The sequence below is a fragment of the Podarcis liolepis genome (assembly GCF_965112155.1).
Source record: "Podarcis liolepis genome assembly, chromosome: 2".
In the NCBI taxonomy this organism is placed as follows: Eukaryota; Metazoa; Chordata; class Lepidosauria; order Squamata; family Lacertidae; genus Podarcis; species Podarcis liolepis.
The window spans coordinates 32,901,701-32,919,390 of record NC_139555.1 but is presented as its reverse complement, the minus strand read 5'-3'; the positions used below and the strand labels follow the sequence as shown (position 1 = coordinate 32,919,390).

Here is a 17,690-nt window from a genome sequence, read left to right as displayed (position 1 = left end):
TCCTTTTTCGGCACTTCAGATGGCTTCTTTGTGTGTGCTGAGATCATCCAGGAATTCATGTGTGGGAGGAAACATCCTTGGGCAGTGGTCCACCGTCATATCATTACCAGATTAGAAGAGCAACTGAATGAGCACTGTAAACAAAAGCATGACATCAGCAGAGTCCCCACCACCACTCGTCTCATGTGCCTTACTTGACACGTGCTGTACAAGCAGTACAAACCACACTCCTGTCCACCCACTGTGGTGTTCCCAGATTTCTGCGGCACTCACAGTGTTAAGTTTTGCAGACGGCAGCAACAAAGGAATGCCACAAAACCCCGCTTTCCTTTGTTCCCTGCCAGCCTGTGTGCTGCTTTCCATACTGTAAGGTCTTTTGCTCCACAGATTTGGGCGGACTCAGCTGGCATTCTGCTCAAGTATTTTCTCTGGCTCCAGAAATATTGGTAGTCTCAGTTTCATGCAGATTGTCCAAATGGATGAGGTTTCAGCAAGTTTGTTTAAAGCATGGAGGCTGTGTTCCAAAAAGGGAATATTTTAGTCAAAATGTGCGTGATTGCCCTTTTGTTTTGAGGGAACGAAACCAAGTTTTTGCCTTTCATGAAGTGTTTTTCTTTCAGAGGCACCTGGTTTAAATTAAAGGCTCTTTCTAGCACCCGAGAATCTCCTGGCTGAGGCTTGAAATCCACATGAAACGTTCCTGGCCTGCAGCCAGGAAACGGGTTAAGTTTCCTTGACACATAAAGAGCTTGGAGGCTCTCTCCTCACCTTCCTATTCATAAAGAGTGCCCAGAGTCTATTAGGGTTCTGCCCCTACTCCCACACACCCCTCCCATATAATTAACTGGAATTTCCTGGAATGGACTGGAGGATTCTAGAAATAAACCACAACTGCAGCGTTTTTCCAGGTTAGGAAGTCAGCAGCAAGAGTTCTCCCAGGCTACTAGAAGGTGCCATGCTGTTGTTCTTTTTTTCTAGAGTGTTGGGTGCATGTAAAACTACTGCCACTACTAATAAAATAGCATTTGTGTAGTTCTGCACTTGAGTGTCTTCAAAGCATTTCACATACATTATTTCAGTAATCCTTATAACAGGACTTGTAAAGGAGGTTGGTAGTTTTATCTCTACATTGCACATGGCTCAATGGGTGGGGCTAAAGAAAAGTGCCATTGGCTTGCTTAAAGCCATCTAGACCACATGGGGGAATGGGATGCAGAATGAGAGATTTGAATTGGGAAGTGTCGCAACTCACATTCCTAACCATTGTAGTGCCTTAGCTCTATTATCACCCTTCTACTCCCGGTATACCACATACGGTTTTTCACAGAGTGCTAAAACACCCTACCCTAAGAATAACAAGTTTCACATTCTAGATGAGGTGAGACTTCCCTGTTGAACCTCAGACACTAATTAAGATTTAAAAAAACAACCACCCAGCAGACTTTTAAACTGAATTCTGCTTATATAGTTTTAACTCCTTTTTAGTCTTATTGTATTAGGTCCCCTGTACACCACTTAGAGACGACTGTGATTAAGTGGTATATAAGCCAGGCATAGGGAAACTCTGGCCCTCCAGATGTTTGGGACTACAATTCCCATCATCCCTAGCTAATAGGACCAGTGGTCAGGGATGATGGGAATTGTAGTCCCAAACATCTGGAGGGCCAGAGTTTGCCTATGCCTGATATAAGCTATTGAAATACACAAAAGGTACAGTGGAGGCCTCCCAGCATTCATCAGAGTAGTCTGAGAAGGAAGTATGTGCTGGGTCTGGATGTGGGGGGGGGGAGGGTGTTCAGTAATAGCAAAAGCAGCAATAGTGAGCCTTCGGCAGCTCTCCTCAGATGCCTCCTGCTTGGGCACCAGTTACCCAGTGAGCAGGGCTTATAGTGACTGTGCACCACCAGGACTTTCTTCCGCTGTCATTTAAGTAATCTGGTGAACCGGGTTCGCTTCCCCGCTCCTCCACATGCAGCTGCTGGGTGACCTTGGGCGAGTCACACTTCTCTGAAGTCTCTCAGCCCCACTCACCTCACAGAGTGTTTGTTGTGGGGGAGGAAGGGAAAGGAAAATGTTAGCCGCTTTGAGACTCCTTAGGGTAGTGATAAAGCAGGATATCAAATCTAAACTCTTATTCTTCTTCACCACCAGAAGGTTGCTGCAGGTTGGCTTGTGGCATGAGGTCTGGCACTAATCACAGTACTGCTGGATCCACCTTCAAGATGCATGCTTTCTTCTGAACAAGGGTGCAACTGCATCTTTACGTAGCCCGTTCACAATGTTATGTAGTGCTGCATGTATAGATTCTTTTCAGTAAAGGCCTGCCATCAAATGACCCTTGCATATTAAGTAGAATAGACTGAATGCTATACCAAAGCTTTGCTTTAAAAGACAGGCAGATGGGACATTTAAAAAATCTGACATCTTTTGCGGACTTCAGTAGAGATGAGAAGCATAAACAAAGCACCCACTTTGTTACATGAGGGGTTTTTATTTGGGTCTTAAAATGAGGCCGCCAAACTCTTGTCCCTATTCTGTACTATTCAGGGATGGAGAACCTGTGGCCCTCCAGATGTTGGGCTATTAACTCCTATCAGCCCCAGCCAGCATAACCAATGGTCAGGGATGATGGGAGTTGCAGTCCAACAACATCTGGAGGGCCACAGGTTCTCCATTCCTGTTTTAAAGAAGTTTGTTTTATGAAACTCCTGAAAGGCTACTCTTCCCTCACTGCAGAATAAGATTTGTCAGGCTTCCTAGAAAGATACTGCCAAGATTTTCTGGGCATTTGTTAACTTTGGCTAAGCTCTGAGGCTCCGATGATGGACTGAATGTGTAGCAGGGAAAGCAGAATGAGACTTCCTGCTGTTTTGATCAGCTTTATAGCTTGGAACCAGTAACGTCTCTATTATTATTATTATTATTATTATTATTATTATTATTATTATTATTATTATTATTATTTAATTATCATCACCATCATTTATCTCAATTTATTTAACAGGGCAAATCCAACCACATTTTGGGGTGAGGCTTGCTTCTCCTGAGCAAAAACCTAATTAAATGGAAGCTAGGGGTGTTCATATTATGTCACTGTATGTCGGAGCAAATCTGTAGATACTAGGTATGGCTAGCTGAGCTTGCATTCAGGCACATGCTACCCTGGGGAGGCCCAGTTGCATCACTGTAACTATGAGGATGCAGCTCACAAGCCCAAAGTTGTCCCTGGGGGAAAATCTTGAAGAATGCAGAGCAGATTTGTGAGTGTCTGTATTCTTATCCAGAATCTACGTTGCATTGCTCTTTTTCTCACCGATGCATTCTGAGAGTCGCGTGCAAAGAAGACAGCATGTAATTCTGAACATGTGCTAAGCTGGCTGAGTTGAAACCCAGCCTAGGCTTCCCTCCTATGCTTTCACTTGGCCAATTTAACGCAGTCTAATAACATCTGCAGTCTTTTCTTCTTGCCAGGCTTTTGGGGCCGATTAGAATGTGCTTAGAAAAGCCCTTCTAACGTACCTTTCAAAGGCCAGTCTGGACAAAATCTTCCTCGGGGTTATCCCCAGTTTGCTTTCGGTAATGATCCTTGCCTGGAGTATATGAGCAGAAGCAGTTTGGCTGCCTCAGCGGAGACTCTCAAAGATGAACAGCCAAGAGCCTGGAAGTTGGGAAATGACAGACAGGAGGGATTTGGGGTAGTGAAGAGGGGATGGAGCTTGTAGGGTTGTAATTGCACCATTTATTTTGATGGTAGTTCACCCAGAAATCTGAGACATTTTTATAGCTTCTTCCTGCTTGAAGTTGTTATGTCCTGAGCTGTTCTGTTCTGCGGGTGGGTGAGGTGTTTAAAGGGCTGGAGACAGACAGGTGTGTTTCCCCCACCCCTGTATTGTTAAAGGCAGCATGAAAGAAAGATCTCCATTTGCATTCATCCCATTTGTTTCTAGTAAACAGGTTTTGTGTGGTTACAAAACCTGCAAAAACTATTTGACCAGAGGCAACAGTTGAACAAAAGAAATGTATGTTTCTGGGAAGATACGCCTTTCTCAAAATCAACCCTATTCTTGGTCTCCAGCTGCAGATGAGATTTGCCGGCTCTGCAGGAAGATGACTACCAGGAGAGCCTATGCACAATTGTCAATTGCAGCAACTTAGTATTTATCTGGTTTTAATTTGAAAAGTACTCTGCAAAACTACTCTTGTAAGAATCTTGTGTGGTCAAAATTATTCCCATTTTGCAGAAGGGGAAGATCCTGGTTCCATTTCTCTAACCACTGTCCTTTATCTGATTAATCTTCTCTGGGGCTAACATGATGGCATTATTTGTCCAAACAATTAAACTATCTGAATGGGAACTGTTTCCATTACATTGCCTCTTGATTAGTTTTATTCATTTTAATAACTGGAGAAGAATATAATGTGAAAATCCATATTGAAGGTGAAATGACATGTTATCCTACCTTAGCTTATCGAATTTTAGGGTAGGGTTCCATATCAGGCTTGCAAAGGAGACTGTAGACAGGGTTTCATCTGAGGTTTCAGACCAGAGCTACAGCTTGGGGAGGCTTCTGGGAAGAGGCTTATTTTGAAGACGGGAGACATCTGCCTAGGGTATGTTTCAAGGATGGTGGACCTGTGGCCCTCCAGATGCTGCTGGACTACTACTCCCATCATCTCTGACCATTGGTTGGGGCTGATGGGATTTGGAGTCCAGCAGCAGTACTTTCTAACTCAGTGTTTTGAAGATGCATCAATGGCTGCCTCCGCCCACTGTCATTTGTCATGTGTTGTCTGCACACACAAAAATGCATGAAAGCCCTTGCAGTGAATCCCGGCTTGAAGGGTCTTTGGGGTTCATTATATATATACTGTATATTTCCTTTATTCAGACAGTGACACAACCCCAGTGCCATTTCTGGGCCAGTCTTCACAGCTCTGCAGGCATATGGGCATAAGACTTTTGGTCCAGACATATTACAGCTTTGCCATTGACTTCTGCTTGATCAGCTTTGTCTCTTGCTTTAAGATTTTCCTTCTCTTTGAGTGTCTGAACTGTTCCCATCTGGCCCCTGTCAAAAGCAATCTAGCTGACAAAAGATCCATAGTTTAAATGTGAAATGAAATATCATTTCCCCCTCTCCCACTCCCCAAGCTCATTGACTTTCTCCTTTGTTTCACTGCTGAGGAGGACACAGGCCTCTTCCTCTTTACTTTGTTAACTAAAATAGCACACCTTTCTCCATTCTAGTAAGGTACTTGTAAGGTGTTCAGAATGTTGCCTATTTTTCTGCTTCAGATTCCTCCACCTCTGAGCCAGCAGGCAGAGAAATCTAATGGGGTGACCCAGTACTAGACTGCTTTAAAATAACATCTTTGGCATATCTGTTGTGAGTGGGGTTTCTCCTGATAGGTTTTACTATTCCTTCCCATGCAACATCTCCACAAAGGATATCTCCCACTTCTATCTGCAGATAAGGCAGCTACATTTGAGAAGCGCAGGACCTGACATGTTGCCAGAGGTAACTAAGGATGTAACATCAGGAGAGCACTGCCCTTAATGACTGTCAGGCCAAGGCTTATGAGGAGAAAATGTTTGTGCAAGCTAAAAAAAATATCCAAGCTGTAGTAGCTGATCCAGGCCTGGCAGAGTTTCTGTCTGTATGCAGCAGGATTTGAATCTAAGAACATTTCACACATGAGGCTTTAAGCAGTTCTTGCTTCATTTCAGCTTGCAAGGTGAATAGGAAACCAGCTTGGGCCAGAATGTCCATTTGCAATACAAATGCTTCTCTCTCCTGTCTTTCTCCTTCATAATAAGAATTATCATATGTTCACATGCATACAAGTGTAAGAGACTTGAGCCTCACATTTGAGGAAATGTTCTAGGCAGGGCAGCTTCCTGATTGAAAAGTCCGTTCACGGCATGGCAATCCTGCTTTCTTCCAAAGTTCTGACTGATAACTTTTCACATCAACCTAGACAGCAGTGTTGTAGAACCTGTGACCGTCCCAATGTTGTTGAACTACAGCTCCCATCATCCCTTGCTCATTGACTGCTCTGGCTGTGATTGATGGGCATTAGAGTCCAACAACATCTGGAAAGACCACAGGTTCCCTTTCCCTGCTTACACAGTAAAGCTTTGTGCTTGAAAGAAAACCACATTGATGTGGAATACGGGCAAAAAGTTTCACAAAAGCCCCCCCCCCCTTTACCTTTATCCACATCCAGTTTGTGGTTCTGGTTTGGGTAATGCTACTTCCTGCTACTGTTGGACACTATTATTTCAGTACGGAAGTGAGGTTACTAAGAGAGCACAGCTGTTGGAAGTGGAATAAGATAGTGATACCCAATGGGTATTGGGTATCACCCGTGGAAAAGATTTTATTACTGCAAAAGTGGGAAAGGTTTCAATAATAATAATAATAATTTATTTATATCCCGCCATCCCCAGCCGAAGCTGGGCTCAGAGCAGCTAACAACAATAAGTGTGTGTGTGTGTGTGTGTGTGTGTGTGTGTGTGTGTGTGTTTCACAGTGTGCAGTGCAGCACATTATGTTGTTCCCACCTACCTACCCATATGCACTTTTATAGCAGCTGCCTTTGGCATGTGTAATCCCAGTTTGAGATTGGGGCCACCTCCCCTCTGTTTCTCATATGTCTTTCAAGTCCATAATTAAAGGCAGCATCCAACTAGTTCATTTGGTCGGCACAAGGATTTACACTTGCGCAATGGAAGTTCCTCCCCTGTTCTCCCCATGCGTGCCCCCAGCCTTTCCAAATCTGCTCTGCAGGATTGGGGGGAAACCCTAGAACAGATTTTTTTTTTTAAAAAAATAATTTTTATTGATTTTTCCATGTATACTTCTTCTAACAATATATCTTTAACAATTTTTCATATTTCAACCCTCCTCCCCCTGGACTTCCCTCATACTCACGTTTTGTTTTATCTCCATATTGTTCATCCTGTGTATTGTTTCCCCAAAATTTTCTCAATACATATAGTCTTATTTTTTGTTGTATACAGTTGTGATTGTTTACTCAAACCCTGCCAATGAGTCCATTTCTTTATGTTGCCTCTTCATATATGTTGTAAATGGTTCCCATTCTCTTTTAAAGTCTTTGTTGTCCTTTTCATGTAATTTTCCCTAGAACTGATTTAAGGGGAGAAGGGAGAGGAAGGTTTACTTATGGAACTATTTAGATGGACACCATCCTCAGTTCTGTTCCAAAAGGTAGCTTAATCTTCAGTTCAGAACCACCTCTTGCAGGCATTGATGTAGGTCCAGAATCCCTGAGCTGAATATGTGCAATTAGGGGCAGAATTCTACATGGGGCATGTTGAAGAGCTATGTTTTAAATTGGCATAGGTTTTTTTGTTTTGAGTCCTACTGCTTAGCAGAGTCTGTGTACAAGGCGTGAGGTACCATGCTCACTCTGGTAGTGTCCAAAGAATCAAACTGAGTTTGTGGCATTCATTATCTAGGGCAGGCATCCCCAAACTCAGCCCTCTAGCTGACCACTGGTCCTGTTAGCTAGGGATGATGGGAGTTGTAGTCCCAAAACAGCTGGAGGGCCGAGTTTGGGGGTGCCTGATCTAGGGGGTTCTACATGCAGCTGGGCCCCCTGAAAATTATGCCTTGCCGTATTAGGTTGTCCAGACTGAACTCCAGGAAAAGAAATTGTTTCTTTGTGACAATATAATACAACTATTAGCACTACTCATAGAGGATATAGTATTTGCCACACTCCCCTCTAATTATAGCTAAGCTCATTGGAGATTAGAGAGAGAATGCTGCCATATTATCAGATCTCATTCTTTTTAAAATACAGCTTTGGCTAGAACAGAGCTCCTCATAGAAATGAGAAGTTTTGATGAATCACATAATCATGGGCCATTATTTCAAAGGGAATTCTGGGAAATGGATATTGAAAGAGTAGTTAAAGGTTGACAGAAGCTGGGAGGCAGACCTTTGCCACCCAAAGAATAATATAAGTGCAGCATCTAAAAGTGTGAATTCCTCAAGCACCGAGGGCGAATTCTTTCACCCCCCAAATATGCAGAAACTAAAGTGCTTCTTAGAGTTGGTGAATATGTGATGTATTCTTATTTTCTGCCTCTTTGCAGTTTGAGTTGTGACTTCTTAAAGCGCCATTATGCTTTCCTTTAAGCACAAACCCCAAAGGGCAGGAGAATTAGTGACTCTACAGAACCTGACCATGTAAGAGGTTCCAGATGATGTACTGAATTGATATCATAGAGCAGTGTGGTTTCCCCCCAACCCCAGAACTCTATTCCAGGGAATTTGGGGTCCCTTATCAGAAGTTCAACTATGGAAATATCAGTACAGTTGGGCAGGCTCAACTGCTTGCTCACTACCACTGCCAACCTTCACCTGAAATTAGGCCAATTCAGGGCAGTGCTGGGTGTGTGCTAGAGCTGGTTCTCAATTCATATAATGGTTAGGTGTCTGGGCGCTGGGCCAGTGCCTTCCTAATACCTAAATGAAGCTGCATTACCAAAATGAAGCAAATTATCTTGAAATTGTATAATTAGCAGCTAGATTTCTCAGTATGGTACTTAGGCTGTGTACCCATTACTAGCTTAAAAGGTAGCTGGGATGTTCTTTTTCTCAATTTGGATCAAAACTGGTTCAGAGAAAAGTTCATAAAAACACGATATTTCGTAAGAAACAGCAGGATACATACCATATGTATTATGACTAACATCATATGTGCACCCCTTCCCCAGCCAGCAGTAGGAACACACTGGATGTAGAGTAAACAGAAGTGTATTCAGTCTTAGTTTCCAACTCTATGGGATGCAAATTATTTACTAGAGCATGGTCTGAGGACAGGCCACATGATGCAGCCATCTTGTTGAGGCTTGGGGACCCCCCCCCCCATGTAGAACCACCTTGTCCTCCAAGATGCAGGCGGGGGCAGGGAAGAAAGGTATATCCCACCTAATTCTCAGATGATGCTCAAGGCAGTAACAAATAAGAACACCAGGCATTATTGAAAACATGTATCACAGACCTCAATCCTCGTCAGAATATTGAAACCAAAATGTTGACATAATAAACCTCCCACAATAATAATATTTCTTAAAACAGCCATCAAACTAAAGTGACTTTAGACATAAACCAGCCACCTGAAACAGTGAGGTGACAAATACCCACTGTAACTCACTTTCCCAGGTTACCATGAACCCAAATAAAATTTCATCACCTTTATGTTCCCTTTGCCCTTTCTCATTATTAGTATGGAGCAGCTAATTGTGACAGATGAGTTGCTGCTGTTCAGTCTATTCATTAGTTTTTCTGTGTATATAATGTACAGTATGCGAGTGAATGTATCAATACCGAGTTAGGAGTTCCCTTTCTAATATGGGTCAGTTCTGGTTCTTTCAGCAAATGTAAGGATCAGAGCAATAGGATAGAGACTGGTTTCCTTGGATTTCCACCGTGCACCCCCACCTTGTTTTTAGCACTGGAGGTTTTGCTGCAGAATAGCAGCACATTTCCAGATCCATTTTGGCTAATATCCAGTTGAAGATCTGGGACATGCCGCAGGAGACGATGACGGAATTGTCCTTGTCTTCGGAATTAGGTTTAAAATGCAGTATCCAAAGCTTTTAATTTTTTAAAAAGTAAATGTGAAACATTTTCTCAATGTAGCAAATCATTCCAAATATATATATCCTCAGATGTACATATTTCCATGCATCTCAAGACAGCTTGCACTAGAACAGGGTGTGGAACCTTTGACCCAACAAATGTTGCTGGGCTACAGCTTCCATCGTCCATAGCCATTGGCCATGCTGGCTGGGACTGATGGGACTTGGAGTCAAACAACAGCTAGAGGGCCACAGCTGCAAAAAATCAACATGGGTATCTGGAATGCATGTTATTTCTAGGAGGGGCGCCATACCAACTTAAAGTTCAGTCTGTGTTTACTTGGAAGCAAACCCCGTTATGTTCAGTGGTGCTTAAAGGGACCCCTGACCATTAGGTCCAGTCACGGTTGACTCTGGGGTTGCGGTGCTCATCTTGCTTTACTGGCTGTGGGAAGTACAGCTTCTGGGTCATGTGACCAGCATGACTAAGCTGCTTCTGGCGAACCAGAGCAGCGCACGGAAACGCCGTTTACCTTCCCGCCAGAGCGGTACCTATTTATCTACTTGCACTTTGACGTGCTTTTGAACTGCTAGATTGGCAGGAGCAGGGACTGAGCAACAGGAGCTCACCCCGTTGCAGGGATTCAAACCGCCAACCTTCTGATCAGCAAGCCCACAGCGCCACCCGCGTCTCTCAGTGGTGCTTACTCTGGGGTAAATGCGCATAGGATTGCATCCTTGGAGGCACTGGTCCCCAACCCCATTTGTTGGCTGCAGGCCTGTCAATGCTTATGTCCAATCCATCAAATTCTGATAGCCGAGTGCTTTGCAAGATATATGAACTGTTACCATTAACTACTTGTGATAATGATTCAAATTGGCAGCATGCCTCAGTTTCTAGATTTTAATTATTCCTGAGCGTTATTCAAGTGTTTTTGAACTGTGTTACATGACCTAAGTCAGCTAGGCTAATGCATCCAGGAGAAGCTGGATACTTAGATTGGGAGTTGGACCTTGAAACACCCTTTGTTTTCATTAGACTTTTCTGAAATCACAAAGTATTTGGGCAGGAGAAGAAATCTGCAAAATCTATAAGCAAGCAGTTTGAAGCCCCATCAGGTTACCTATATATAGTTTGTACCATAATGTTGCCATGTTAGGAGCTGGAGTTAGAAGATTAGCGCTGATAGCTAATCATAGTAGTAAGCATGGCAGTCCTGTGTTAGAGCATATACCCCGACCCAAGTCTGGAGCAGCAATGGATGTCCCTATTTTCAAAGCCACATTTGCCAAGATCCCTGGCTTTGCACGTACTTCTGTTCCCTGTTTTGAGCTGGGAGTGTTAGATTCATTGCCCTCCCGATTAAGATAGTGAGCAGCATATAATGGACATTGGCTGAGTGATAGTTGCAGGTGACAAAGCCTTCAAATTTCTCTCTGCTTTTCCAGAGATACAATGTAAGCTACCTAGACGTCATTTTCTTTCTGTCCTCTGATTGCTTAATGCTCTCTCTCGATTCTGATTGCTCCACTTTGTAGATAATAAGGATCCATGACATCCAACCTGGAAGATCTTATGGTGTACTTTAAAGAATATATGGCAGAGCTTTCTCTTAAGAAGACTAAAATGCAGCTTAGTCATTTCTTGTATATAATTTCACATCCTCAGGAAATGAAGTGGGTTGGATATGCTTACATTGGGTGTGCGTTGTTCTAGAAAAGGTCCCCAAGGTTCCTTGTGTGATATTTCTAATTTGCATGTTGGAAGTCCCCATGGAGAACCATGCCCATGATTGCCTATGAAGACTGCTGCTTCTCTCCTAATCAGAATCTAACTAGATCCAGAAACCACCTGTCTTCTTCGTAGAATAATGGAGGGCCCATTATAGGTTCATTGACATGTCCTACAAAGAAACAAACAAGTCTGTACCAAGTTCAGATTCTAGCTCATTCCCCCCCCCCCCCTTATGTTATCATCTGTAACCAGCCTGGAACTGTCTTCAGCTCAGGGAGCCATCTTGTGGCTGTTTCACATGGAGCAAGTGAACATATCATTTCATGCATCCTTTGCCACTTCCCAATCAGTCAATGTTGTGCTTGTGTGGTTCCTAAAAATTAGTATAGGCTTGATAAAGTTGAATTCTCATAACTTTCCCAAGCACAATCCTGGGAACTGTAGTTTGGTGAAGGTACTAATTTTCTCTTAGAAGCCCCCTTAGGATTGGCCCAAAATTCCCCAGAAGACATGTTTTTAAAGAGAACATTCCAGATATTTTTCTTTATCTCACCCTATAGAAAAAGAAAGCAACCTTGCAGAATTTTCTGGAAATGTTCTACACCATTCTTTTGTGCCATTCATCACCCGCTCAGTCCCCAATGCTCTGGAGCAGGCATAGGCAAACTCCGGCCCTCCAGATGTTTGAGACTACAATTCCCATCATCCCTGACCACTGGTCCTGTTAGCTAGGGATGATGGGAATTATAGTCCCAAACATCTGGAGGGCTGGAGTTTGCCTATGCCTGCTCTGGAGCAATGCTAGGACTATGGCATTGTGGAGGATGCAAAACGGTGGCTAGGTTGCCAACACAGATGCTGTTCTTGTTACTTGAAGCAGCAGAAATAAATAAAGCCTTCAGGGAAAAGGGGGGAGGGGGGATGGACCCTGTTCAGGTTCCCCTGCAAATGGTGAACTCCATCCCCTAGGTGTCCTGCTCGCACTCAGGCAAGGAGGACAAACAGCCGGTAGTTTAATTCTTCATTAACAAAAGCATGCTTCACAGCAGCTTCTAAGATGCACCAAAAACACATTCACACACGCTTTTAGCAACTACATAGCTGGCATTAACTTGCCCAGGCTTGTGCCCTGGCTGAACAGCTGAAACAACAGTGGGACCATGCCCCCCTCCCAGCTTAAGTATTCTTTTCAGATGGACTGTGCACAAGTGACCGGTGACTTCTCCTATACCCAAGTCGCCTCTGCACTTGCCTATTCAAGCCCCTCCTGGTTCCAGAGGACAGTGAGGATTTTACCGCCCTGCACCTCACCTGAACAGCCTCTTCCTCCACATCCTGCACCTCCTCTCGTGCTGTCGACTGCTCAGGCTCTTCCCTTTCCTCCAGCCTTGGTTCTAGCCTCATGGGTGGCACAAAACCCCATAATTAGCTGGTCCTCTCTCATGGGTTGGCCTCGCCCCCTCTCCCCACCCAGCCTTTGCCACACACTCTTCAGAGCCCTGCCAGTCCCTGACACCAAGAAACTGCTGGAAAAATTCCTTGCCCCTGAAGAAATTTGGTGAAATGGACAGACAGAATTCCCCTGTCTGCAAATGGAATATTTTGAGAGGGGATGTGCACACAGCTCTTGACTCCCTTGCTCAGGTACCCGTGCTGTAGATATGCCTTCTTGATGTGCAAAATGCAATTCAAGACTGGTAAGCCACACTTCTCAGATGCTATGATAAATTAGAATTGGTTGGGTGGGGGTGTAGAGATTTCAATCCCATTCTAACCTCCAGTAAAATAACTGCATCTTGCCCACCCCTGCTCCAGCTGGGTGACTTTCAACCCACCATACGCATATGTGGGCACTTCTCCTCCTGACAGGGACATATGCAGGATCATTCTCTTATAGGGGTTCCCACAATGTGAACATCTGATGCTCCTCCAAGCTCTCACCTTCTTTTCACATTTTTCCCTTGCAGCAGTTATGCATATTCACAGCTTGCTCATAAACTTCCAGTCAGCACAAAATGAACTGCTCTGATTTGGCTTTGTATGTTTTCAGATCTCTTGGTTTTAGTAGACTGGTATTCTCTTTATTCCCAAGTCTGTCCGCCCCCTCTGTCTTTTGAGTCTGTTCTTTTTCTTTTTGCTTGCACTACAGGAGGGATTGTAGAGTTTAAGGGTGCTTCTGCAGCATGGGGAATCACTGCGCAACTGGTTTGGTACTCCAGTGCTACATTAGAAGCATAGGAAACAACACCTCGAAAAGGGTTATGTACATAGAATTGTAGGGTTGCAAGGGATCCTGAGGATCATCTGGTCCAAGCCCCTGCAATGCATGAATATGCAGTCATCCCATACAGGGATTGAACCTGCAACCTTGGCATTATTTGCACGATGGGGTGGCGCTGTGGGTTAAACCACAGAGCCTAGGACTGAGTTCCCGTTGCTTGATCCCTGCTGCTGCCAACCTAGCAGTTCGAAAGCACATAAAAGTGCAAGTAGATAAATAGGTACCGCTCCAGCGGGAAGGTAAACGGTGTTTCCGTGTGCTGCTCTGGTTCACCAGAAGCGGCTTAGTCATGCTGGCCACATGACCTGGAAGCTGTACGCCGGCTCCCTCGGCTAGTAAAGCGAGATGAGCGCCGCAACCCCAGAGTCAGTCACGACTGGACCTAATGGTCAGGGGTCCCTTTACCTTTACCTAACCAACTGAGCTATCCAGCCCGACTGTGTTGTGATGGAATCATCCCACCCACCCCCTTCTGTTCCCTGCAGCTCACTTGGAGCAGATTGACAGGCACTGAGAGGAGAGGAAGGGGATGTCCCATTGTGAGAACAGATCTTTGCTCTGACACCATTGGATACAACCCTTTGTGTGTTGATCTGATGTCTATTTGCATTGGAGTTTTTCTCTGCCATGCAGAGACAGCATCTATTTCTCATTATAATAAATCAGACATCACTCAATCTAGTAAATATGGTTCTGGCTGCAAAAGAACTTTTAGAAGATGCTTGCAAAATTGCTATTATGCAAGCAGCTACCTTTAAGTAGAAGGAATATAGTAAGCCATTAAGTTACTCAGGTACATTCCACTAGGTAAAATGAAGGTTATGCTGTACATCTATAGCTGTGCTTTGTGGTGTGTCATGGATGACCACTGATAAACTTAGTTGTTGCATGTGTGGAACGAGATCTGTCCACTCGACAGGACTTCCTCCCCCGTGCACCCCACATCCCCTAAATCTGCTCTGGAGGTTGGGGTGGGGCAGAACAGCTTTAGGGGTGTGCAAGGGGACAAGGGGAAAGTCCTATTGTGTAAGCAGACCCCATTTCCCACATGCTTGCCCTGCTACACTGAATTCTGCCCTGTATTCCTAAATTCTGCATGTTCGGAGTAGTCTCTCTTCGAAGTAGTTCTACACAGGTGAATGGTTCAGAGTTGGCTCATAAATGACATTTTCTGTACCTCTATGTAAGAAAAGTGAATCCAGAATTTGCAGCAAGTGTTTCCTTATTTTGCTACAAGTTCCCAGACAGGCTCACCTGAGAAATGAACTTGTTTATCAAAACTGCTTTCCTTATCAGAATCTCTAGCAAAACTGCCATCCAGAAGAAAAACAAACCAGCATTAGTTTCCTCAGCTGAATCTTACTTCACATTATAGTCTTGGAATGCTTGTTGCTAGGGGAAGATAAGAAAAACTAAACTAAACAGAAAGATGCTGAGCTGAATGGATAGGATACTAGGGGAAAGCGCATCCAAGAGGCTGCTTTATTTCTGTTTGCAAGCCAGTGTGCCACTTCTCTCTGCCGGAAAGGACTGCAAGACATTCTTAGAGTTTTATGCATTCTTTCTCCACAGTTCTCCTGCCTTTCCATGGCTGGGAAGAGGATGCCTGGAGAAGCATGTTGATGGTTATAAGGCCACAAGAAGGCTCAGACTTCTCTCACTGGCCCCAAGTTTTGCCTTTTGGTGTTTTAAAATTATTATTATTATTATTATTATTAATATCGGAACTTTAAAATAAATCCAGTCTCTTTCTGTGTTGCTCGGTGCGCTCTCTGCTTTGATCTGTACTTCAGCTCTTGAGCCGCTCTGTTTTGTTTCCCCCCATTTTCACTATAGTACGGAACATTAAACGGCAAAACCTCTTCCAGCTTTTGACCAAAGTAGATGAAATGTTGTGGCACAGGAGTCCCTCTGGAGTGGATTAAATCTGACAGTTTGCAGACAAATAAGTTCCATAGTCTGTTTGCGGGGGGGGGGTGTTCTTACCTTCAAATGATGACGGGGTAGCTGAGTGCACATTCCATTACAGTGGTACCTTGGTTTAAGAACAGCTTAGTTTATGAACAACTTGGATTAAGAACGCTGTAAACCCGGAAGTAAGTGTTTTGGTTTGTGAACTTTGCCTTGGAAGCAGAACATGTTCCGCCTCCTGTTGAGTGTGTTCCATTTGTAAATTGAGTCCCCCCGCTGCTATGGGAAAGCAAGCCTTCCGGACTTCCGGAACGGATTAAGTTCATAAACCAAGGTACCACTGTATTTCTTTACAGATTCACACAAACTTTTCTTTCTGGTGGTTGCCTGTGTCCTCCAGGAGGCTTTACAAGCCTCACAACAAACTTATAATGTGAGTCTGTCTCGAATGCAACTTGTTGAGTTCTGAAGAACTCTGGCTTTGCTTGTTTCTTGTTAAAGCAGTTTTGGAACAAATTAAATAAAGCTTTTAACTTCTTTTTTTAATTTAAAAAAACCTCGCATTCTGTGTTTTACCAAAAAACAATCCAGAGCTCTTCAGTGTTCCACAGGCAACATTTTTTTGACAGCTTTACTTATTGCAAAGCCCACAGGCCTAAAGAAATATTGATATTACATAGGAAAACATAGAGCTGTATCAGGACAGAAAAGGACAGAGCAACATTAGGCTTTGTGTGTGGGAAAATCTTACTTGGCGGGGGGGATATGGACATGGCACTTTTACTTGGGTGGTGTACACTTGGGTGGTGGGCATGGAAACCTCCAACGTGCCCCAAGTTGCCCACTGAGATGAAGCAGGCGCCTTCACTGTACTATTCAACACTCGCTAAAAACATTCTTATTTAGGCAAGCCTACCAAGATGCTCAGAAAGTCGAAGTAATTTTAATCCGCTTTAGTATTTTATTTTTTGTATATTTTAAAGTACTGTTGTAACTTTTTCCTGATTTTATTGCTTAATCCTTATTGTAAACCACTTGGAGGTGTTTTTTGTTTTTGTGTTTTTACAAGAGTGGCATATACATTTTATGAAATAATAAAGGAAAAAAAGAAAGAATTCTTGCCATGCTGGTTTGGTCCCCATTGAGAGCTGGTATAAAAAGGTAAAGGTAAGTTAAGTCCAGTCACGAACATCAGTGTAGTGTACAGAGTTTTATAGCCAAAATTAAGAGGTCCTGGTCCCCAAGGAAGTTGGAATCTGAGCCACAGAGAGAGAGAGAAAAGGATATGAGAGAAGTTTAAAGCTTTGTTACATTTGGGAATTAAGACGGAAGGGGTGTGCCATGGCCACATGGAATGGATGGGTTTTGCGAAGAGGTTTGAAGGGAGAGAGTTTGCACATATTCAGGAAGTGAGTTCCACCCATGGAATACAGCAGGGAAGAATGGGGTGGGGTGGGGGTGTTCAAGTGAGCCTGAGATTTTCAGATTTAGGTATTTTGACTGAGATTTTCAGTGGGCCTGTTAATGTTGGAGGAGACAAAATCACAGATAGAGAATCAAGAGCTAAAAGAGAGGCCGGTGGTTTGAGGGAGGGGGTGGAAGGCTGAGGATAGTTTTATAGAGAAGTTTGTGCAAGATACAGAAGGGGTTGGGAAGCCAGTGAAAAGACCCGAGGAGAGATGATGTATGATCTGAGCCACGAGACGTTTTGGCAGAGGACTTTCAGAGGTGAGAGAACTGAGGTGCAAATTGACTGGTGAAAAAATGCTTCCACATACTGACATCAACATGAGGCCTCACTTGGAGCGATTCCCACGAGTCTTTTATTGTGTGAAAATGATTCTGTGAGATAATTCATATAGGTACATATAGCTTGCTCCAAGACGATCCCATAAACGGAGACGTTGCTCCTGCTCAAATGGCCTTTGACCGGGTCACATGTCTTGAAACCACAAAACAAATCAAAAGCGTATTATTTTTATGCTAACTGGGAAAGTTCCTCCCTGGATGCTCTCATTCCTCAATGGTAAAAGAATCTTTGGGAAACTTTCGGCCCTCAGAAACTTTTTTTTGTAAAAGAGCATTAAAAATGCAGACGATAAGAGGGACGGGAGACTTTATAGAACAGTTTTTGCTCATGAACTTTA

At 43.7% G+C, this 17,690-nt stretch overlaps 1 protein-coding gene across 20 annotated transcripts in view; it reads left to right on the top strand.

Moving 5' to 3' along the window:
- The window catches only part of CACNA1G (calcium voltage-gated channel subunit alpha1 G), a 331,728-nt gene that overhangs the window by 161,828 nt on the left and 152,210 nt on the right, over positions 1 to 17,690 (top strand). The window lies entirely within an intron of this gene.